Source organism: Haliaeetus leucocephalus, unplaced genomic scaffold (genome assembly GCF_000737465.1).
Source record: "Haliaeetus leucocephalus isolate CR32 unplaced genomic scaffold, Haliaeetus_leucocephalus-4.0 Scaffold687, whole genome shotgun sequence".
Taxonomy (NCBI): Eukaryota; Metazoa; Chordata; class Aves; order Accipitriformes; family Accipitridae; genus Haliaeetus; species Haliaeetus leucocephalus.
In genome coordinates, this window is record NW_010973123.1 from 5,013,283 (window position 1) to 5,037,524 (window position 24,242).

Genomic DNA, 24,242 nt, shown 5'->3' on the forward strand with positions numbered 1-24,242 from the left:
CAGTTTTCATTACAGAGGCTGATGCCAGTGTTAATGCTGGTTGTGTTCGTACCAGTTTATAAAAGCTCAAAGTACTGGTCTTCTGCTGATACAGCTACATTGATCCAGATTTGATGGCATCAGTAGCAATAGCTATTTTTACAGCACATCATCCTGCTTATCCAAAATTTTTTTTTATATCTTGCAGCTGAAAACATTGTAGAGATGAGATTAATAATTCTCTGTAATATCTGCTAAATATAATTACAAACTTTCTTCTAGTGCATATACTGCTTTCCTTTATATAAAGGTATTTGCTCAAGAAAGACTTTCAATCCATTTTATAGGGAGGGACTGTAAAGAATGTCAAACAGTAGTAACAGAAGAAACTCTAGTTCATGTGAAGGATACAAAGTAATAGGGTACAATTTTTCTCTCTTTAACAAAAAGATGGAAATGCAACCAGCTGGAGTACTTTTGAATGAGATGGCAGCTCAGATTCTCTTCTCCCCATTTCACTTGCTGGTAAAGGTAAAAAGGGGGTAATTGGATGAATGATTCAGCACCTTACCAGCTGGTTTCCCTTCAGAAGTAAGTATACAATAGACCCTTGAAGAGCAAACTCATTTTTCATGTCATTAAAACTGATGTCATTATTAGCCAATTGTTACATGGTTTGTTTTGGCAAAGCACCTTTGATATTTGTTCTGGATGAATAATTGCAGATATTTGGAAGACTCTTAGCTGATGGCAAAACTTGCATTTTGCAACATACCTGCTAGAGATCAGTACTCTAATTTGTATTTGCCCTAGCGAAGGGGGCAGATTATTAACTGGTGCTCTAGTACACCGATACCAGCTTTTTTTTTTTCTATTTATGTATACATTTAACTTGAAATCGTCCAATGTTCTGTATTTCTCAAATAGAGTTGAATTAACCTATTCCTAGCAGAGCAAACCCAGAGGTACTGGAAAGCAAGAGGAAGCTGTGCAGCCTTTTTTGCTTGTGGGACAGCATTGGTGGGACCTGACCTGTTGGCCAGTAAGAACAGTTAAGTGGAGTAAGTGGGCAGCCCCAGTTCTCCCTCATGTTAGAAAGGAAAGAAATAAGCACTTGACAGGTTACTCAGTGTTAGATCATTCAGGGCCCACCCCCCAAGCATAAACTGCTTACCTTCTTTTAAAAATATATAGTATTTTTAGAAGTTATTTTGCTAGTAGCATGAAAAGATCCAGCAAATGTCCCACATGACATTATCCACAATAATGTGGTGCCTTGGCCTCTGCACTGGTAAGCACATAACATATTTAACGTGCTTAAATATTAATAGGAGCAGGGGTTGTAATGTGGATCTCAAGCTCTGCAAAGATGTGATTAAGAGGCAACAGAGTCAGTTATACATGTTTTTTCAGTGGCCAAAAAAGAACTTAATTTTCTTTGCAAAGTGGAAACAGCTGCAAAAGGCCAGTTGTGGGAGCGGGGAACAACAGCAACAAACCCAGATGCTATATATTAGAATCAGGGTCTGCGAATCTCAAGCTGGGGGAGAGATCAGGTCCCTGCAGGGTATGGTGAGGTCCCATTTTCTTCTTTAGCACTTCCTGTGAGTTGTTTGGGTAGGTAACAAAGGTCCTGAACCTTCTGGGTATCTGAGGGGTCTGACTCGGTGTGTGCTTCCACTACACAGCTATTGAGCATTGCCATGCTTGAGTGCTTTGTTAGCTATAGCTCTAAGTGACTTCACTTAGCTTGGTATGAAAATAAACAGACCTGTGAAGTGAGCCTAGATCCTCCGGAGTCTAGTCAAAAGTACTGATTAAACTTGGCCATTATTGGACTTGTAAGGGCTGATGAGATTTCAGCTGGAAGTTATGAGATAGCAGATGGGGGTGCAGGTGGATGAGGTTGCTAATAAAATAGAGAGACTAGGACATGTGGCTTAATACTGTGTTTCTAGGTCTCTGAAATGGTATCAACCAGTTTTGTAATACCAGAACTTAAGCAACTATTTAGCTAGCTGTTTACAATAAAACTGAACAGCTCTGGGGGGGTGTGTTGAATTATATAAAATTAATATATCTTTAATTACTGCTGTCATATCTGTTCTTGTGCAAAGGCTGAATATATAAGATTGAGAATGTTCTAGTTCTTCACAAACTTTTTGTTTTGCCAGTATTTGCCAAGTTGTTTTGCCAACATTTCCGAAGTGGCAATGTAAGAGCTAAAGTTTTGATGATGAATACAGATAGTATATGACTTAAAATCTCAGGATGAGTAATGCTGAATGATAGGTAAGGCCGTTTCCTGAATGTTTGTTTCCCTCTTTGAATGGGGTGGAAAAAAAAAAAAGGCAGTTTATATGTTCTGCAATAGAAGCAAGTATCCTGATGATTAAAACAGATACTGGGTAGCTTTAATTTCCTGAGCATGAACATTGCTATCTTACACTTTCATATCCTGAAATGAGAGACAAGACTGCTGGGAAGGTAAGCAGTGAAGCTGTTGTAAAGCTGATAAAATTACACAGCAAAAGATAAAGCAACTAAGTTGTCAGCTTCTGTCCCTGTCAGATGGCATGATATTTATCAGTTAGTTTGTGCTGGGTATTTTTATTGCAGCCCAGCGTACATGCTCATCCTGCTGTTGTAAGCGTTGCCAAGCCCCTCCCTGATGGTAGTCACTGCATTATGTTTGTTCTTTCACCTTCACTATATTAGTCTCTTCTTCCTCCCATGTTAATGAAGATGAGACTCTTCATGTGCTTTGTTTGTCCCAGCTTTAAGAGGCTTGTGCCTGAGTCATTACAGTGGTGCACAATAGGGACTGGGAACTTTTACATGTTTTCGGTCTCTGATGGAGATCATAACCTGTCACAGGAGATGGATGCTGGAGAAAATGAACTTTCTTTCCTCTCTATTCCATCTTCACAGTGGTTTGCTCTTGCTCCCTTCTTCTGGTGGGGCAGTAAGGGAGAGGGTTTACTTCTAGAAAATGAAATTTGCTCCCAATGTTTAGAAGTTTTCCAGTCTTGATGTGTGATGTGGTTCTCACTGCTTTGGATAAAATGATTTGCCTGCTGCTTTGTCAAAACTGCTTCTCTGAAAATATCAAAGGACTCTTGGCACCAAAGGCAGACAGCTTTTCTAAGGACATGCAGTTTGAGTGTCAGGCATCAATCCTTACAGAAACTACATTTACTTTGTCAGGATTGTCAGAGCTGGTCCTTTACTAGCAGTTAATTTCCATGGAGCCCCCAAATTTATGCTGGGTAGAGGACTTTCAGCTCCTCCTCTTTCTCATAAACAACTTTGTGTGAATGATATTGATGGAAGGGGGGGGCAGGAGAATGAGCAGAAAGGTCCAGAGGAGTAAGAGACTGTTCCAGCTGGTTGGGCCTGGGTGCCTTTGGTGCTTTCTGCTACTTGTGGTCCTCACTTTCAAAGGACCTGAGTCTTCCCCAGGATTCCCATGTCTATCCTTGGCCTGCCACTGCCAAAGGACTAGGCTGCTTGCTTCAGTGTGGATAGCTGATGATAAAAAGGAGCCTGGATGTCTTAAGCATCTCTTTGCTTAGCTGGCTGGAGGCACCTTGATCACCTTGATCCCTGAAGGTACTGCGCAGCGGGTCTGAGCCAGATTTGGGGAGGAAAATTGCACCAAGTGGCAGAGATATGGAGCAGTACCATGTTGAGCCCTTATGTACATTTTGGGGTCTGGACTCCAGCACCAGATTCATTACTGCCTTGCTCTTTCTCACTCTCATAGCTGAGGTTTAAAAAGGGAAGCACATCAGAACAGTAGCACTTTAACTCCTTGCTACAAAATGGAGATGAAAAGTGACAGGAGTCAAGAGGAGCACACTGAAACCAGAACACTAATGCTGCTGATGCATATATAGCTTTAGTAGGCTGTTTGGCAGTCCTTACTTACTTTCTTCTGTAATTACAAAAAACTTACAAAAAAATAACTGCAATTAAAACCATATGGTTCTTCCCCTTTAATGCCATGATGGGAACATTTTCATAAATCTTGCTGAAGGGTGAGGGTGGGAAATAACTTGGGTGTTCACTGCTGCTCTTTTATTTTTCAACTGCAAATTTTAAGGAAAATCGGTTTCAAGGAGAAAAGGTTCATTGAATGCAAATACTTCCTTAGAGGAGATTTTTGTTGTTTTTCTGACAGACTGGCCTCTTATTTTTCAATATAAAATTTAAAATAACCACGACTTCTGGTGTTGGTCATTTGACATTTCCACCCCCAGCAAGGTCCCAGTGAAAAGGACATCTTGAAGTTGCAAACTTCCTCATGAATATTGGGTTGGTGCTTTGTCTTCAGATCTATTAAAGCAATGAAACATGTCTTTTGAAAGTAAGACACTTAAAGTGGTTAGTAAAAAACCTGGCAACTTCTTCAGTGATACAGTGGAAAAGAAGGACTTACTGCAAAACTTGCCCACTGTGTTTAATATTTTGACTCTTTTAATACTTAATACTTTCAATAATCTTTTTATTAATTTGGAATGCTACCCAAAACTGCATTATACAAAACAGACCTTCTGTCATCTGTTCCAGATTACAGGTGTGGGTGGAATCTTCAAGTTATATAAGAACAAAAAAGAGTTTAAATTCCTGACTGATTAAACAAAATCAAGCCTTATACGTGGAAAAGAAGGTTTGGGCTTGGTTTTTTTTTTTGCTATCTGAAATGTGCACACTCACTAAAAATTTTGATATTTTGCAGAGTGACTAACATGTTATACTGCTCTAAGCACAAAATTTTAAGCTGCTGTTAGAATACAAATATGCTAAGGTGAAAGTAGCACATGTACTGTACCTTAGCAAAGGATACTTAAGTGGGTACTCTTGAATTTAAAATCTGTCTCTTCTGCAATGTCTGAGATAAGATGTCTGATTCCAGTATCCCTTGGCACAGACCTTCACATGTGAGAACTTAAGGGAAATTCCTGACGTTACGTTCACGTATTAAATAGTACCATTGTCAGTTATTTACCAGTTTAAGATTCCCTCTAAAGTGTAGCCTCTGGCACTTGCACGTACCCTAACCCTAACACCCAAACTTGAAATCCCTGGAAGCCTTGTTAGGGAGCACTTTGAAATGTTTATTTTGTTGCCAGCTTAAACAATTGTTTGTTTGTTCTCTCTTTCTTTTATTTTGTTCTGAGCAGGGATATGTTTCCTCTTCTTCCCCCACCTTCACTTTTTTGATGAAATTAAGTTGCACTAACAAACCTAGAAAGAATGGGTTTGCATGTGTGTTTGTGTTGGGTTTTTGTCTTGTCTTTAAGAGAGATAGGAGTGAAAAGTGGTTGTTCCTACTCTAGCTGATTTTGGCCTCTATGGAAATGGCCTTTTTTCTTATTTCCAGCCTTCTCTTACCTGACATTGCAAATTTTTAGCTCTTTACTAATGCTGGGGTCACAGAGGAGGAGATTGACACATCTGAGTGGTGAAAGGCCAGTTTAAGCCAGTCAAAAAGAGGGGAGGTGTGTGTGCATGGGGGGTGTGTGTGTGTAGGGGGAAGTGCCTTGTTCTTATGTTTTTCCTGGTTATTGGTTGCATAATGACTTCTGCGGGTTCTTTTTCCCCCAGATTGTGTGTGTGTGCATGCTTCATGCCTGTGCAGAAGGCCAGGAAAAGATGATCTAGGATCCCCTCACTGGAGGTCTAGGAGTAATCAGACCAGCTTCCTTCATGAAAGGGAAGGTCTGATGGAGCAAATGCATTCAGTATAGAGCAGCCTGCTGCTGACAAGCTTTTATTTATTTTGTATCAGCTGTAGAACATGGGGGCAGGCCAGCAGCCCTTTGGACAAACCGGGACACTGTCTCTGTGTAAAGCATTGGATTAATCCTGAGTTTTGCACTTGGAAAGTACATACAGGGGACCTAGCAGGTGAGCTGTGGAAACAACGCTAATCCTAGCATGCCCTTCTCCCACCTCCAGCAAGTGCTGTCTATCACAAGTGTTTTAGATGCAGTGCTGGAAACTTGCCCCGGGACCTGTTGCTGCTTTGGTAGTACTGTTATTTCTTGACAGAAGCAGGGGAGGAGTGCGCAGGCATGGCCTAACGACTTGCACTAAGATAAATACTAGATGATCCCTCTTGTCGCTGCAGAGGCACGCTTAACAGTGAGAGAAAACATGAGGAGTAAAACCTGCACATCGTAAGAGGACAGGAAAAAAAAAAAAAAAGGAAGCCCGACCGGGCCGCAGCGAGCAGGGTTCGAACCTGCGCGGGGAGACCCCATTGGATTTCAAGTCCAACGCCTTAACCACTCGGCCATCGCTGCTGCTGGTAGCACCATCCCCGGGCTGAACTCCTTACCGAGCGTTTCGGCGCAGGAAGTTCCCGCCCCCAGCGGCCCGAGGGGCCAATGGGCGCCCTCGCCTTCTCCCTGTCGCACACCACCCCCCCGCCCGGGCCGGGGAGAGGGGGGGGGGCGGGGCCGGCGTTCGCCCCCGCCGTCATGGCCGCCCCGCCGGGGCGGCAGCTCGCCGACCCTCCGTCCTCCTCACCTCCGTCCTCCCCCGGCGCGCAGCACTGCCCTGCTCGGCCGGAGCGTTCCTCGGAACTGGGTGCCGGCGGATTTCTTTTTAAAAGATAATGTTTGTGCGTGGGGAAGCAGACGCGGTAGTTACCGCTATCGCCTTTTTTTCCCCCTTTCTGCCCAGTTCCAAGAATCCCGTTTGGCTCAGTAGCTCGAGTCAGCGCAAAGGCGCTGAGCGGCGTGAGGCTTTAGGCAGTTGAAATAAACGCCACCTTTCATACAGTGACTTTTCGCTAACGTAGCTAATAACCGGAATAAATTTCCCGAGCAGCTATTCAGCTCGGGAAAAATACATGCCAGTTTGTATGCTGCTGGGTTTTTCAGCCTGAATGTGCCTGGGAGTGTTTGCAGGCACACTTGAATTTGCTAGTGACCATGCAGCCAGGAACTACTACAAAATAACAGTAACTATTATGCACTGCATTAATTTTTACAGTGGTGCTATCTTTTTTTTTTCCTGTTTTTACTAATTCTGTTCTCTCAACTGTTACAAAAGTTGTTACAAAAGTCTCTATTGTAGGACTTTTATATGTAGTTTCATTCACTGTAGATATATTTTTTTTTTACCATAGCAATAGTTAACTGTGTGAGCAGTAGTATAATGGAAATTAAATCTAACTTGAGTTTATACATATGCTGCAATGCATAAAAAGAATAATTTTTCTTTTCATCCTTTTTGAGGCTGTGTTTATGCTAGGAATTTACCCTATTTTTCCCTCCTGTAGTCACAAATTTTGTTGTTTTTTTTTTAAATAGCTGGAGTGATGTTGATGATTGTGCTCCACCCCACCCCTCCCTTTTTTTTTGTACAAGTTATTGATCAAGAAGCACTCTTAATAATTCTCTAACTTTCCTCAGTACCAAAAATATTGCTGGATTAATAAAGATCTTAAAATAGGCTTATGAAATTAGTCTTTTAGGACTTTTCTCTGGAACCTGATTCAGGGAATGTAGAAGACAGACAGATGTTAGAAACCACAACGTGTTTCTATAATTTGAAAAGAACTCGGTTATTTTGTACTTCAATATTTATTAAATTCTCTTTACCGTTTAAGTTAATACAGCTTTTAAAAAGGTTTTGAATCTTCATCTTTAATTGCTCATTAGCAATTGGGAGTTAGCTTAGTTTGTGGTCATTGTCGGACAGCTATGATGGCTCAGTTCTGCGTTACAAAAACTGATAGAGAATTTATCAGTAGTTTCAATGGGAAATGATAAGAACAATGGTGTTTATGGGCCACTTGCAGAAACAGGGATGGTCCCTCAGCTGCATGCAGGCTTGTGGTGGTAACAGACCTTGAATCATCCCTCTAAACTAGACAGTAAAAGGCTGGATTGATACAGAAAATTTGATACTACATATTAGCGATTATTTTTTTCTTGCACTTAACTGCATAGGGTTCAATGCTACTGTTAATATTACTGTATATTTCTTCTTTCTCTCCTGTATGTCTTTTTGTGTTATTGTGGATTAAAAAAAAAAATCAAACTTCATTTAGAGTTTATTCTTGTGCTGTGTTTTAGATAATGAGAATATTTTAAAAACATTAATATATGAAATGGTCCTTGTTATCCTACTTTGCATCCCCCTATCCACCTCAGTAGTTTAGCACCACAATAATCTTTGTCTAAACTGTTGTTTGTTTAATGTGCTTATACCCAAAGTGATTTGGTCAGTTTTTGCTGATGTCCATGTAGTTTTGTGTGTTTGGGTAAGGTTCATAAGCTGCATTATGACTGATAAGATACTGTCTTTATCCCATAAAAAGCATGCTTATACCAAATTTTTATGATTACGTTGTCGTGGTTTAACCCCAGCCAGCAACTAAGCACCACGCAGCTGCTCACTCACTCCCCCCCCATCCAGTGGGATGGGGGAGAAAATCGGGAAAAGAAGTAAAACTCGTGGGTTGAGATAAGAACGGTTTAATAGAACAGAAAAGAAGAAACTAATAATGATAATGATAACACTAATAAAATGACAACAGTAGTAATAAAAGGATTGAAATGTACAAATGATGCGCAGGGCAACTGCTCACCACCCGCCGACCGACACCCAGCCAGTCCCCGAGCGGCGAATCCCTGCCCCCCCCTTCCCAGTTCCTAAACTAGATGGGACGTCCCATGGTATGGAATACACTGTTGGCCAGTTTGGGTCAGGTTCCCTGGCTGGGCATGAGAAGCTGAAAAATCCTTGACTATAGTCTAAACACTACTGAGCAACAACTGAAAACATCAGTGTTATCAACATTCTTCACATACTGAACTCAAAACAGCACTGTACCAGCGACTAGGAAGACAGTTAACTCTATCCCAGCTGAAACCAGGACATACGTAAATAGCAAATGTGTGAGGAGCAGGGTGAGGAAAAGTAGTGCCTTCAGTATACCACATTATTAGTCAAGAATTTTTGATTTTTTTTTTTTAATTAGGATAATTCCTCTATAAGCTGAGAAAATATGGAAATTGTTACTTATCTACAGACACACTTTGAGCTGCATAAGGAAAATGTTCAAGAGAAAATGAGGAATTGGTATGTTTGTTACCGTTTTATGTGGGTTTAATAGCAAGGAAAATCAATGTGAATGGTATCATTAATGTCTGTGGATGGTATCATTAATGTCTGTACTATGCAAATATTCACAACACCAGAGGTCTCATGTTATTTGACCTTTGTTCTAATAGCTGCCCCAAACTATAATAGCACAATTCCTGTGTCTCAGGAATGAAGTTAATTGGCATCAATACTAAATTATGGAATCATGTTTTGGACTTTGTATTTGAGCTCCTTGTCAAGACATGTGTTTTAAATCTACTGAAAATTATGCTGGAAAGACAATTATATTCTGAAGCCATGCAAAATGCAGAAAACCCAAACAAGACACAGCAAAAATAAATTACAGTGTGGTCTCAGTAACAAAAGAACTTATTTACTTGGCAGAAGGAGAGTGGTGGTTATAGACACTGACTGAATACAGAGCTTAGACTATACTCAGCCTTTGGATTCAATGGAGATGCCCCTGCTACCTATTAGCAAATCCAAACTGCTTCTTGAAACCAAACTTATTTGACACCAAAAAGAAGGTTACCAGTCTCTGGGCTCATGAATGGTAAGACCACGTCCTTTGGAGCACTGTATACTTGAGCACAGTTTTGTGCGGTGACACAGAGACACACGGACCGCTTATGAATTGTCCACCTGGAAACCCTTGGGTGGCTGATAGGCTACATAGGAATAGCCAATGCATTTCTAAGACCATTGAGGTCTGAGGGTTTGGATCTGGAGCTTGAGGGAGCACTTGAGTTCAGTTGTTCTCCATCAGGCCTTCCCTGGAAGGTTAAACCCTATAGCCTAACCATTTCAGGCCCATAGGCTTTTGTCTGTTTGCAATGAACACAGACTTGTAAAGAGACATCTAAAACATACCGGCAGTATCCTGAGCCATTGAAACCTGGAAATGGACTCAGCGTTCCTTCTGTCTCACAGTTTACAACGTCTAACTTTTATATTTTGAATTTAGAAGCCTTTATTTCCTACCAGCACTAAGAAGAAACTTACTTTTTTCTTTAAATGATAGTTGCCTTTATTCTGTTTTCTGTGTCCACATGAATGTAGGACTTGAGTTAAATGTGCAATTGCAGTAAAACATAATAAATCATGAGAGCTGGCTGACTTGTGTAAATGACACACGAAGTGTTATATTTAACCAACTACATTCAGTTGAATCTTGAAAAACTCGGTGTTTCTCTCTAGAGAAAATTGTTACTTGAGCAATGCTAGAGTGACCTCCAGTGTTCTTTGTGCAAGCTGCAAGTAAAAGAGCAGACAGGATGTGTTGCAGGTACCACATGCAGAAGGAGGTTTAAGCACTTCCATATAATAATCTTCGAAGACGAGTAGTGATCAAAAAGGGATTAGGGAAGAATGGTATCATTTGCAGATTGCTATTTGAATTCTAGCACTTCACTATGAAGTTATTGTGTTCCCAAGACCAAAGGAGATCTAACTACAACACAAATCACTAAAAACATTCTTAAAGAAAGCCTCAACTAAAATAGCATTGCAGTGTTAAGTCCTAGATTCTGCGGTAGGGAAACTCAACAGTATCTAAAAAAGTCACTAAAACCTTGGGATAGAAGCCTTAAGTAAAACTGAAATTCCTACAATAAGCTCTGTTGCCAAGTGCTGGAGAACCTCTGCATATACAGGTGTTTAATTAATAAAGCATGCTACGTACTGTACATAATCTTATTTTAAAGACCTTAAAGTCTGACATATTTGACTACCTTTAAGAGGCTGAGGCAATGTAAGGGGCGAGAGGTCAAATGAAAACTGGTCTCGGGCAGCCTGAGTAGGATAGAGCTTCCCCAGCATTCAAGTAGGCACTTGGCTTTTAGATGCCTCAGCCAGCTGCTCAGGTCATCTTTTACAGACATCGAAGAGGGAGATCTTTGCCCCTGGTGGGCAAGTAAGCTCACCTATTTCAGAATGGTATGAGCAATTCTTCAGAAATACTTTCCAGTAGCCATTGAGCAGCCATGAAGATGACTAGATATGAGACTAAAAGCCTAACTAAAGCATTTGGTATGTCATAGGCTGAAGTTAGCAATGTTTATGCAAATATATGGTTAATTTTCATACAATGATATTGTCAAAGAATTGGTTCATTATCAGAATTCATGCATATAACATCACTTTATTAATGTATTGTTCTACAATTTTAGAATTTTTGAACCTATGGCACCTCTTTTTGAATGGGAATAAAAATTACAGCTGACAGCCTTCAGAAAGGATTGTGGTATTTAAAAAGTTTTCATAAACTGAAAAAGCAATTATAATATATTTGGTTTGGAAATGCTTAGAATTTTTCTTCATGGCAGTACTAAATGTGAAGTAAACAACAAACAAGTGTATCTTGTGGGCTTTTAATGAAGATTTAACTGATCAAAAATGAACACAGGATAACAGATAAAATTTCCCAATGGGTAAGTGTATTTTGGAAAGTAAATTTATCTCCCAAAGGAATCTTAAAAGCTTTATTTCTTAGTCACTTAAAACTAGCAGGAGCTTGACACTGGAATAGATAACGGAGAGAGAAAAATCTGGTTTAGGACTGTTATATAAAATAATGGCACCAGAACAGGTTTGCCCATATTTTTTTCATGTCTAACTTCTGTAAGTGGACAGAGACTGTAAAATCTTTAATAGGAATATGGACAGTTTAACTATACAGTAGAAAAAATGTGCAAATGCTAATCAGCATGCAATGTATTCTTCAGCATTAAATAATCTCTGTATTATTACTGTCTTCTTTAGAAATACAGGACTGAGCCCCAAGCACTTCAACGCTTCACTTTTCTGCCTTTTTTGACTGCAAGTGCAATATTCATTTGGTAATGCCTATTCCATCCCTTCTCACACATTTGCTCTGTGGCCTTTTACTTAATTGATCTCTATCAGCTTTACAAATGCCATAGTTTCAACATTTATTCCTGTTAGAAATCTATTAATATGTTATGTCTGTGATGCTTGCAACAGAAAAATCAGATTAGATTCTGCCTAAGTTAATAAGAAACACTTACAGCTATGTCTGTGGGACACTAACTTTCTGCTTACGTATAACTTAGAATATTCAAGAGTAAGTTTGACATCTCCCTTGAAGAATGTGAATGAGTTAATGAACCCAACACAAATTGTGTATTACAACAGATAATGCTAGCACCACTAGACTACAGCATTTCATGTTTTCTTACTGAAGAAACTAATGAATAACAATAGCAAAAATAATGCTGCATACTGAAGTATATTTCTTCTGTATTTCTCTCGTTCTGTCTTTTAGCTTTGTAGATCATTTAACAAAGCTGAATGCCTAAACCATACAATCAATAAAAATAAGAGTTTACTTTAGAAAACCCTATATGGCTAAATATACCCTATATATTCCATTCTTTGTGCCTAAGAATGGATTTGGAGACCAGTTTCAGGTACAGAATCAAAACTGGCTTCATTTTGGAGCTGCTATATAATCATGTTATAGCCTGCCCCTATAGCCTATTGTTTCATAAACTCATCCACATAGTAGTTTGTTCATGCTGTGCGGTACACCCTTATTCTTAGTCCACTTATTCGAATTCTTAAATATAGAATTAGTTTTTAACATTATTCCTCTGTATTAAAACATCCTGTATTTTATTTATCTTAAACTTTGGGAGTTTTTATGGCATCTCTGATATCACTGAAAAGCCCTTTAGGGATCATTTTCTGTTTCCATCTATCTTACACATAACATATTCATGGTGTAAGGCTGATGTTAAATGCATGTTATTTCTGGTGTGCTTTTTTTAAAATACAATATCCTTACAATCATTTGGTAAAGAGTGATTTATTTAGCTTTTCTCCAAGTTTTTGTTGCTAGTTCCATTAAGACATTTGGATATGAATTCTAAATAAAATGAAAAGCTATTATTCATCATTTATAATTCTAACCACTACAACAAATCAACTTCCCTGTGAAACAGATACTAATTTAGCATGATTTTTTTGCATGCTTTAAGAGAATTGTCCCTAATTAAGTAGTCAATAGAGTTGTCCAGTTTCAAGGAGTTTGCATTTCACCATACTATGCTTTCTGGCACAACTTATTTAAAAAAGAACCTAGGTAATTCTTTCATGACACGGGTATGTTTCCTACTTCCTATCCTAGTTCAGAACCCTGTACTGTGCTCCTCTTCACTGTTATCAAACCTGGTCGGTCCCTTCCCCTGATTCAGCATTGTGCTTCCTTGTTTTGTGGCTCCTGCCTCTCTGCTGAGGCTAATACAACGGTGCTCCACTTTCCTTCTGTTTGGTTGAAAACATTCTGAACAGAAGTATACTAAAATTCCATATTAAGGGATTGATACTTTGTGAAGTATTTTACCTGCTTTGCTTTATTTGCTTGACTCCAGATTTACAGCACCAGGATCTATTGCTAACAACTGAAATGCTGTTTCTGCTATGATAAAATGCAAGAGACCTTTCAATCAACCGAAGTGCTTAAGACTTGACACAATCTGATCTAGTAATCATGCATTAACATTAGAAATGTTGAATGGAACCCTGCTATCTTAAACCAAAAGGCTATTTAATGGATATTGCAGATGTTTATCTGCGTAATGGAAAAGATTAACCCCCTTTCCTTTATTGAGATGAAGACATTAATTTCTGGTTGGGGGATGGTAGCATCTTTAGAAACTTTTAGCAGCTTTGTTACTTAAAGTCAGAGCTCTGCTCTGGCTTCTCCTCTTCTGGTCTCCCTCAAGTACGAATACTGAGTACCAATCTGGTCTCTGAGACACAACTCTAGTAAAACCTTCTCTGTCCTGAAACAGAGAAAGGTTCTCATGGAATATATGTTGTTTTGCCATTTTCTTTTTCTGTTATGGATAGCTGTAATTTTTGCGAATATGGAATTTATTCTGGGACTGAACTGCAACTACAGGATGCCAAGAACTGGAGAACCCAGATGGCTCAGATCCCTGGTTATGATATGTGGAACTTTTCCTTGTTTGTCAATTTGTCAATGATGACAAAACTTGTTGCAATATAATAGCTACTGGGCAGCTTCCATGGAATTAATTGGTATCACAAGGTATTTTTTTATAGACATGATCTAGAAAAACAACAAAAAATTCCTGATAGTTACGTAAACCAAACTTCTTCTAGTGCTGGTCCTTTCTGCTCAACGACCTAAGGCTGTTGGCAGGGTAGTGTTGAAAAAGTGCGGATGCTTTTGACTGACTTGTTCATTGTATGCAAACATAGCTGCAGTTTCCTGCGCATCTGTCTGGCTCTGCTCATAGATGCTTAATCAATTTAGTTAAAGCAACATTTTAAAAGAAGGAAGTATGACATCTGTCAACACAAGTATATCAATAAATGTGTACTGTTTGCTAATCCTGCTAATGCAGCTAAATATTAATCTAGGTGTCTAAACATCCATGCATATATAAAAAGAGGCACGCAATTTTATGTTGGAGCTTTCATTTAACTCTTGAGAATGTGACAAAGTTAACAGACTCTGTAGAGTCTTGCTTTTCCCTTTAGTCTTCTCATATGTTCAGTAATGGATCCTTTTCAGAAAGATGCTATTAGTTCTACCTATATTTTAATGAAATTATAGGTTCAGTGTTACAAGATTATCAAATTATATCACTGAACGTTGCTGTAGGTGTCAATGCAGCCAAATGTTTGGTTGCATACTTATTTTTAAGTAAATAATCCTAGTAAATTTAGGCATGTGTGCAGTACACTACTGGATTGGAGCCTTTTTCCTTAATGCATTTTTGCCAGATTTATTGGGTTTTATAAAAAAAGCATATTCTATGTTTCTACTTGCAACTGTTTTATACACACATTTACTATATTTTTATGAAAACAGAAACAAGGTAACTGGATAGGCAAATACCTCTGATGTTCCAGCTAAGTAGATATGCTTTCAAAATTCGAATATGCTAAATATCGTATGAAAATACTACTCTATGTGCCAGAAATACCCTCATGGTAGGATTATTCATTAGATGTGGCTTTCAGGATGCATCTGCAACACTGCAAATAAACAGTAACATATTTACCACCCGTATGAAAATAAAATATGCTTCTGGCTCCCATTCTGTATTTCTTGACTTTTGTCCCCGTTTTGAGTACAAATCCCTGTGTAGGTATGGAGACCCTGATTTACTTCAAAGACTTGTTCCCTTTTGTATGATTCAAATCTTAAAATACAATAATTTTTTTTGCAGTTTTCATTTCATTATATTTTTCCCGTTTGATATAATTTTCTTCCCACAAAAATAATATATACAGACTCTATTTAATAGTTGTAATTAAAAACTGTGATTTTGCTGAGTTTTACAGGCTATTTTTCTCACTGTCATTACACAGAGTAATTATGATACTGGATAAAACCAGTAGGTGCATCTCATGTTCGTACTTCCATATTAGCAGATGCTTTAGAAGAAAGTTTAAATGAAATAGTGGGCAATTATGAAAAAAATCCCTTCATCAGACAATCTCCCTATTGATCAGTGGTTGGCTTAACCCTGAAACACACATTTGTGCCTAAACATAAAATCTATTTGTAGTATTGACAGGTTGCAATTATCCTGGGTAAATGACCATTCTAACTTTAATTCCTATTAAGCCTCAGTGATAGATTGCAGCAATAAACCTTTGCAATTCTTTATACATGTAAAATGAAATACTTTGTATATTTTGAATTATAAGACCTTGAATATAGGAAAGCTAAAACTCAGTAACAGACAGAATAGATTCAACTTTGATTATCCTTTCATGTCAATTTACTATGGGTCCTTCAGCTCAATGTCCTCTTTGTTTTAAACTAAGCTTCTATATATACATTGTTATACAATATTAGAAGATCTACTAATTACACATCTACTGTTAGCATTTTGCTTGTGCAAAAATCTATGGTATACAGTATTAGCACTCATGGTTAATACTTTGATTTTTATAGGTTGATATTGTTGACGATTTCTGTTGCTGGTGGGCTGCATGTGGAGAAACACAGTGGTAAGGTCTGCTGAATTTTTTTGCTGAATTGTCTGAGAACCTTATGATCTTCATGCATATTGTTATCTTTTTTGATCTTTGGTTATTTTCACCTTTATAGCCTACATTTCCTACTTAAGAAAAATATTCCTGGTGAAAATTCCAAAAGATAATTTGAAGAAATAAACCTCAAGCAATGGAAGTCTTGAGATTTGTGTCTTCTCTTTGCGTGGATCCCCAAAAGACCTAAACATGGGTTCAGGAACTGCAGGCACTGCTGTTTCATTTCTGATGCTCATGGTGATATGATTCATTTTGCAGTTCAAGCTTCCATACTGCAAATTTCATACTGCATGGCTTCTCAGTAGTAGTGGCAAGTAGTGCCTTGTAAGCAGGCTGTTTTCAAAGATTTCTCTCTTTAAATAATACTATCTATTGTTTGTATAAAATTAGAGCTTATGGATTCAATTCCAGTTCTGACAAGTTTGATTAAATAATAATGTACAAACGTGAAATATATTAACTCTGCTCAGTACTTCCATTAAAAGTAAATAAATTAGTAAAGCAACTGAAAATAGAAGGAAATTACTAATTACTGAATTTACTTACAGATAATAGTTGAAGGAAATGGACAGTCAGAATACTGGAATGTGCTGTCTGTAAAAGAAAAAAAAAATCTTTTATTTTTGAAGTGATTCAAGTGACAGCTAACATCAACAGTTATTGTAGCAGTGTGAAATTTTGTTAAAGAATTTGATTTTAAAATTTCCTTTGGCCTAGTGCAGTCTAAATTATTTAAGCAAATATGACGACACCTATACTGGTGAACACAGGGCTAAGTCTAAGGTCCTGGGTCTGGTCACACACATTCTATCCATGCCCTGATTTCCATGTTGGGGCTGGATTTAGCCACTCACCAGTTACAAATTTTTGACTTGCCTCCTGTGGGAATGAAATCCAGGCACAAAAGATGCATGAAATCCTGATATTAATCAGCCAGGTTCCTTACCTGGATGATCACAGACCAAGACTGGGATGCACTACACATTGTGTCCACCCCATGCAGATATGGATACCTTGTTTGATTTGAAATTTGATTAAAGTTCCAAGGTGCTTTGTCAGAAGTGCTGGGTCTCACTAGGTCTAGTTCTCATTCAAAGCTGTGAAATTCTATCCAGAGTCCTATAGCAGAACATACAAAAGCAGAACCTTGCCTTGTGAACCAAAGGAAAAAAAAATCATGACAGTTAGTAAAACAGACAGGAAAACCTTCTACCTGAACAAATAGCATGTCAGTAGGAGTGATACATGAACACTGACATATAATGATTTAACTTAAAAAAAAATCCACAAAGAGGCTTGGTGCACATTTGTATATTCAGTTCTCACAAGCACTGCTAAGGAATGGATCTGACAGGAACATGTGCGGGATCTGTTTGTGGAAATTTCATTTCCCACCCCCTCGGAGCCGAAGTGGCATTGTGGTGGCAGGTCTTCTCACAAGTTTGTTTAGGAAACGGCCTTCACGGCCTTCTTGGTAGCCGCGGCTTGTGAACAAACGGCAGAACAAGAGCTGTTTATCGCACAGTGTAAAAGAAATGACTTGGTTAATAAAACAGCGGTTTGGCGGGCACTGGGCGAATTAAAAGTGTGAGGTTCCCCTTGTAAACTACCTGTCACGGTGCAAACGGAGAGCGCACGGAATCCTCTCCTCAGCGCGCCGCGTGCCGACCAGCGGCGGGCGGGAAAGCGGCCGTTGGGGCGGGGCCCCGGCCTCTGGGGCTGCGGCGCGCGCAGAGCCGTTGGGGCGGGGCCGCGGCCGCTGGCGCGCGCAGAGCCGTTAAGCGTCGTCCCGGTGTGAGGTGGAAGGCTCTTCTCTCCGCCTCTCCTGTCAGCGGTTAATACCGGTCGTGTTGTCGTCCTGCTCCCATTGGGATGCGAGCCAGAGCAGGGTGAGGAGCAGGGGGTGGGCTCCCCCCACCTCAGATCCGCCCTCAGTCTGGATGGGTTTTCGTGCCTGCCTCAAGTAACGAGGCAGGAGCGCCTGTGTCCTCCTGAGGAGGAGGAAGAAGAAGGGCAGAGAGTGGGAGGGGAGAGGAGAGAGGTGGAAGTAGGCAGCTGGGCGGGTTAGAATGCAGGTTGTAACTGGAGCGTGTGTCTTCAACGGGCTGTTGAGACATGGTACCATCGATGTAGGAACTGGGAAGACTCGGGGGCAAAGAAGAGGTATATGAACGTCCTCTCTTAATGAAGAGGGAATGTGGCTCAGAGGGGCGTTTCTAGTACTCTGGTGTGTCATGGAAGTGGTTGCTTTTTGCTCAGAGCTGTTTTGGGATTTTAAACTGACTTACGTGGCATGAATGGTATAAGCAGTAGGCAAAAATATATTTAATATAGGGGTTTTGACAGATGTCTTCTAGTGTAGCATCTCCTGCTTTTGTCCATTTTGCCAGTCCACTTGCCAGGGAAATGCATGCACTCACCTCTCCTGCCCTGTTTCTGGCATATTAGTGCAAGCACTCCTCTCAGCCTTCACCAGCAACTGCCTCAGCAAAATCTGAAAGTGCTTTCAGGGCCTTCTGTAACAAGTTGCTTATTTTTACTGGTTTGGGATGGCAGGACCCTTGTTCAAAACATGCCAATTCTGAATGCAGCCCTGAAGTTACCAGAGCTTTTGAAGCAATCCCTCTGAACAAATGCCATGAATCGGAGAGGGAAGGGGGGGGGAAGGGTTGGGATTAGGGGTTTCTGTCTTTTTGCTGTGGGCTTCTTTTTCTCTGTTGGGTTAAATCTTTTGATATTGCTTAGTGGATATGCTGCTTGGTTGGTTCATTATGTTTTAAAAAACAAGAGTAAACTCCCTTGGTATGAGAGAAATAACTCCAGCATATAGAGTTCTTGTAATTTATCAGAGGAATTGCCAAACGGCTAGCCTATAAGAAGCTACTGAATTCTGTAAGTACCTGAAAGAGTGATCACCTATTTTGTAAATGTATTAAACGTAACAGAAAAGGATGGAATCTTTCAACAAAGGAATAACTTCATCTATCTAAAAATACACCTTTTTATTTTAATAAATATAGAAGTAGAACAAGGGAATTGAGGAAAATATCCAACAAATTTTATTTCTTGATTACTTTTATGTAGTTTTCACAGCAAAATCACTGATACCTCTGTGGTGAGAATTCATTTTTCTGTGTAGATGCCATCGGGTTGGATTGACCAGCAAAACATTGTACAACAACAGATTAAAACTGCTCAGTGAAGTTAGTGAAAGATGGGTAACGTATAGAAGTCAGAGGATTAAATTTAGCAAGATGTAAAGTTATGAGATAAGGAATTACAACTAGTTAATAGAGAGCAAATGTTAAAGAGGCTTGGACAAGGTTAAACGAAGGCTGTTAAGGAAATCTGGAGGACATCCAAGGTGGAAAAGTATAGTATATAGTAGTTTGCAGCAATCCGTACCATTGACAAATTTTTAGATATTGTGTGTGGAATATTTTAATGGTACTTAAGAATTGGTGCTGCAGTGGCATTTGCAGTGGGTACTGCATAACTTCAAAATTTGCAGTGCTTACTTGTAATGACACGTGCCTACCACTTTAAGTGTTTCATAGGTGACCTATCAAACCCAAGTTCCAGTAGAAAAATCTTTATAGCAACAAACTAATAGGAAGATTTGTTAAGATAAAGACAACTGGGGAATGATTCAAGTGCCTGAGCATAGGTGTCTAGAGCCGTTTGGGACACCTTTGGGCTCATATAGCATCCCCATATCCAGCCCTGGCATACGTGGTTGAAGTCTGTGGGAGACCTGCGGTACCGTAGAGGCCTGTATGATGGATACCCTACAGTACCTAAAATGGCACTAGCTGCTTAGCTTAAGCAACTGAATCCCATTCCTCATGTCACAACGCAGATGATGGGACAAAGAACTTTAAATAAAACTAGCATTATCCACACCTCTCCTTAGTGTACCTATTAAAATAAGGAGGGTCTCTGTTCACCAGTGTAGTAATTTGCTTCATAAATGAAGCACTGATATAGTTACAAAGATCTAATGATTAGAAAAAGTGTAATAGGGATCACCTACATAACTCCACTTGTCTATATTGAATCTTGCAGTTAAGTGAATTGTGTTTTTGTCTGTTCTTAACCTTCAGATTACATTCATGAACTAAATAAGAAAGCTAAGAAATGCTGAGAAATGCTAACTGCAGTTAGTAAGGTTTAGACTTGGATTGCATCACAGTTTTAATATAGTGTTCAGAAAATTAAATCTTGGTCCAGCAGCTTTCTTCTCTGACTGTTGTTGTTCATGCCGTCTAAACTCCTGAGTTGAAGGTGAGCAATTAAAGGATTATCTTTCAAGGTTGAACCTTGAAAAAATTATGAGAGGAATGAATTATAAATAAAATTTTAAGTTTAACCTGGCAATACCAGGTACATTTCCCCATAAAATTATTATATCATCTAGGCAAGTCTGCTTAATTTCTATGAACAATATTTGATGCTTTTGCAGGGGAACAAAATCTTCTGTAAGGTGTTCTGTATACACCTTTTGTCTGACTTTCAAATCTTTTCCTTAAGTGCAGAAGATGCTGCTGAAATCAGTTGGCCATTGCATGACAGGGCCCAAATGTGATTGATTACCTCTCCCTGCCATTCCCTCCAACTGTTTCAGTACTCTCTTACATCTGTCCAAATCTTGTGGTTTTTTCCTCACCTGTGAGTAGTCACAATATGTACTCATTGCTCAGGTCTCTTTTTTTTCTTCTAGTTGAGCCTCTCTAATGCTGTTAGCTGGTGTCAGATTACCTCAACCTTCAGGCTGTCTGTGCCCTTTTTACCTCTAAATCAACTAAAAATAGCCAAACTGCTGTGGTTGAAATTTTCCAAAAATAAAATTCAGCCTGACACATGGACCTCATACAAATTTTCAGACTGAATGGTTTAAGACTGTTAAGATCTTAAGCAGCAGAATAGAGAGTCTCTAGCAGAATAGATGTAAGTATTGAGCAACCTCTGCCTTTTCAGAGTTTCCAGAGTTTTTTTACACAAGTACTATTGCATACTACACTTCAGGGTACTCAAATTTGCTATAATAGCAAATTTGTAAAACTTCACTCATGCCCATTTCTTAAATGGTTGCCTTGGTGGAAAATCTTATAAATGTGGGATTATTGATCTGGAAGTATGTTTTAAGTATTTTGTGAAGGTAAATGAAGATTGTCATGTGTTGCGTGGTTTGTATGAACTTTTATGATATGTACATTACAACTGTATTTGACCTGGGTTTTACAATAATGGCCTTTGCTTTCCTTCTTCCCCTTTCCCCTCTCATGTTCAACACAAACCTCATTGATTTCTGAGGGGCTTTGCCATTGACTTCAATGATGTCTGATTTAGGGTCTAAAAGCTCAGTGCTGAACTATGTTTGCAAGACTAGGAATGAGCCTGGGGTTTCTTTAAGTGGTCTTTTCAGTAGCAAGTTGTCAGTGAAATCAGGAACTAACAGTTTAGGAGGAGGTCCCAAATGGGTACTGCCCTCCCCCCCATTTTGACTCTCTTCCCCTCCTATTTTGTTTCTCATAGTCTAGGAATGACAGGCGACCATTTGCTGTCTCACTGTCAGTGCCTCTGGAGTCAAGCTGCATCAAGAGGAGTTCTTCACAGAGCTGTTTCTAGGATCTCTTGTTAGATTCTTGATTCAAAAGGTAAGATTGAAAAGGAATGAAGGGAATTTTCCACTTAGTGAAAGTACATGAAGTTGTGAATGGAACTATAGTTGTTTAATCAAATAGTTGCCTCAAAAGTTTGAGTTAAAAAGCTCATTTTCTTAACCAACTTTCTAGAAAAAGAACTTTTAAACATGACTTTTGTCACTTGAAGCTAGTAGCCAATGTTGTGCAATGTGTTTGCATGTTTTCCAAATATGAAAAAACATATTGGAATATTGGAAAAGGAAGGATAAAAAGTTGCATGGATGCTGTTATTCTAAAAAGTTGAACTTGCCTCCTGGTACTCTGCTGGATTTTGCATCTAATGCAAGGGAGGTTTATGTAAATGTACCTTTATCACCTCAGTGTTGAAAATACTGAATTACTGTACAAGGCAATTTTATACAATTATTTTTTATTTTAAAATATAAAAGGCACTTGTTTATAAGTGACGGGTAATGGAGGGCTGTTACATTCAATATAACACTCAGCGTGTTTCAAGAACTTTATGTACACTAAGACAATTTTCTGTTATGTAAAATCCATTTGGATTCCTCTTATTAAAGACAAGAGCTATATTCAGATCTAGTGAAGCCCAGAAGACATCCAACAGCAAAGAATTAGGCCTGGTGACAGGCATTTGGAAAAAATGCATAATGAATTGTTGCTATTCTCTCCTATTCCTAATCAGGTGGTCAATGTTAGGAAACTAATCCACCTTGGAACAAAGTTTGGTTGTGTTTTTATTCTTTGTTTTGTGGGGGTTTTTTTGGGTTTTTTTGTTTGTTTGGTTGTTTTTTTTTAATGATTACTCTTTAGCCAAATCCTTTTGAGTTGGAATGAGAGCAGAGGTCAAAATGGGCAGGAATGTCTTTAGTCTTTATTTCTGAAGCTCTTTGACCAGAAATGATGAATCAACTAAGTAGGATTTTTCTTCTGAGCCATGTTTTGATTTGAAACTGGTTGTCTGAGTTGATCAAGGAAATAGGGTGCTGTGCAGCACCAGGAACCCCATTGGAAGAATTAATCTGCATGTCAGAGGTCTGTCCATGTATACAGGCATGGTATGGTGGTGTTATGGTTTTGCTTAAATACTGGGGTTTTTTTGTCCCCTGTTTTTTACTTTGTGCTTTTGTAGGTGCTAGCTAACTAGCTGCTTGCCAACATCCAAAATGATGCAGTTTCTGAGAACCATTTCTCTTTTATTTTCATGCATATCTCAAAATTAATATATACGTAAGAAGTATCAATCACATATGCTACCGTTAATTTTGGGGTGGTTTTGTGCGTGTTTGTAGACAACAGGGAAGAAGAATTATACTATTTGGGTTGCTAGACAAAACAAATAATGCAAAGCTTTATATCACTTTGAAAATAGTTACATAAAATGGTATGTGATGGTGAAGCATCCAGGGGTAATGCATGGGTATGAAACAACAAAATCAGTTGGCAGGAGTAGCAGCTCTACAAAGAGAAGGGAAAAACATGGTTTTTTACTTCACTGCAGTCAAGTAAGAGATAGACATTTGTTAAGCAAAACAGTATAGTATAATGTTGCAATAGATAACCATCAGCAAATTACAAAAAGGGGAAACGAGGGGATTGCATTTAACAAAAATAAAATTTAAAAACCTTTTAGTAGCACATCATGGAATTTTTTTGCTGTCTATTTTTTTTAATGAGTTAAACAATATCCTATTTTTAGTGGAAGGTCAACCTGAACTTTATTTAAACAGTCTCTGGTTCTGAATAGAGATAGGAACACTTTAAAAGTGATAACAAAAGGGAGGGCTTGGAGCCAGACCTTCTTAACCTATCATTACCAGCACAGGATAGCCATCCATGTAAGCACTGTATGCCACTTAAATAGAGAGGCATCCTTGTTCCATGCTCAAAGTGCATGCAGTGAAAATAGCACAGAGACTCATGTGAAAGGATTTTTTTTTCCTTTAAGAATTTGAAATGGGTCCAAAGAGTGTTAATGAAAAACTTTTCTTTTTGAATGAAATGCTGCCATCTGATGTCACACCACCTTCTTTATTTGTCTTTTTTGAAGTAAATGCTTTTTCAATATCTTAAATACTACAAGTGCATTTACGAGACCACAAACTCCAGAACCTGCAAAAATATACCTAGATGAAGTGTTATGAAGATAAGGTTGATAAAGCATTTCTAAATCAGGCAGGATTGTTTAGATTCTGTAGTCCTGCGTAATGGTGTATATCCACTAGAATTTCATTGATATCAGTAGAATTATTTAGTTTACTGCTAATATAGTGAGAGCATTGTCAGGTTCACAAGTTTCCATGGTTACACTTCAGTGGAGAATATTTTCCTTGCTGTGGTTATAGGCTCAGGACCATAACACACATTTTTAGATAGCTGTTGGTTGAAAAGCGGAGTCTGGCATGCTAGAGCAAA

At 38.9% G+C, this 24,242-nt stretch overlaps 1 protein-coding gene and 1 non-coding gene across 2 annotated transcripts in view; one reads left to right on the forward strand and one right to left on the reverse strand.

Moving 5' to 3' along the window:
• Window positions 1-6,208: 6,208 nt before the first annotated feature.
• Window positions 6,209-6,290, reverse strand: TRNAS-UGA. The gene has a single exon. It is a non-coding gene; the product is annotated as a tRNA-Ser (tRNA).
• A 15,411-nt stretch (window positions 6,291-21,701) lies between these two features.
• CTNNA3 (catenin (cadherin-associated protein), alpha 3) overlaps window positions 21,702-24,242 on the forward strand; it is a 529,775-nt gene continuing 527,234 nt past the window's right edge. Inside the window, exon 1 of the mRNA XM_010579986.1 lies at window positions 21,702-21,818. The gene's annotated coding sequence lies outside the window, so the exon portion shown is untranslated. The remainder of the gene's footprint in view (window positions 21,819-24,242) is intronic.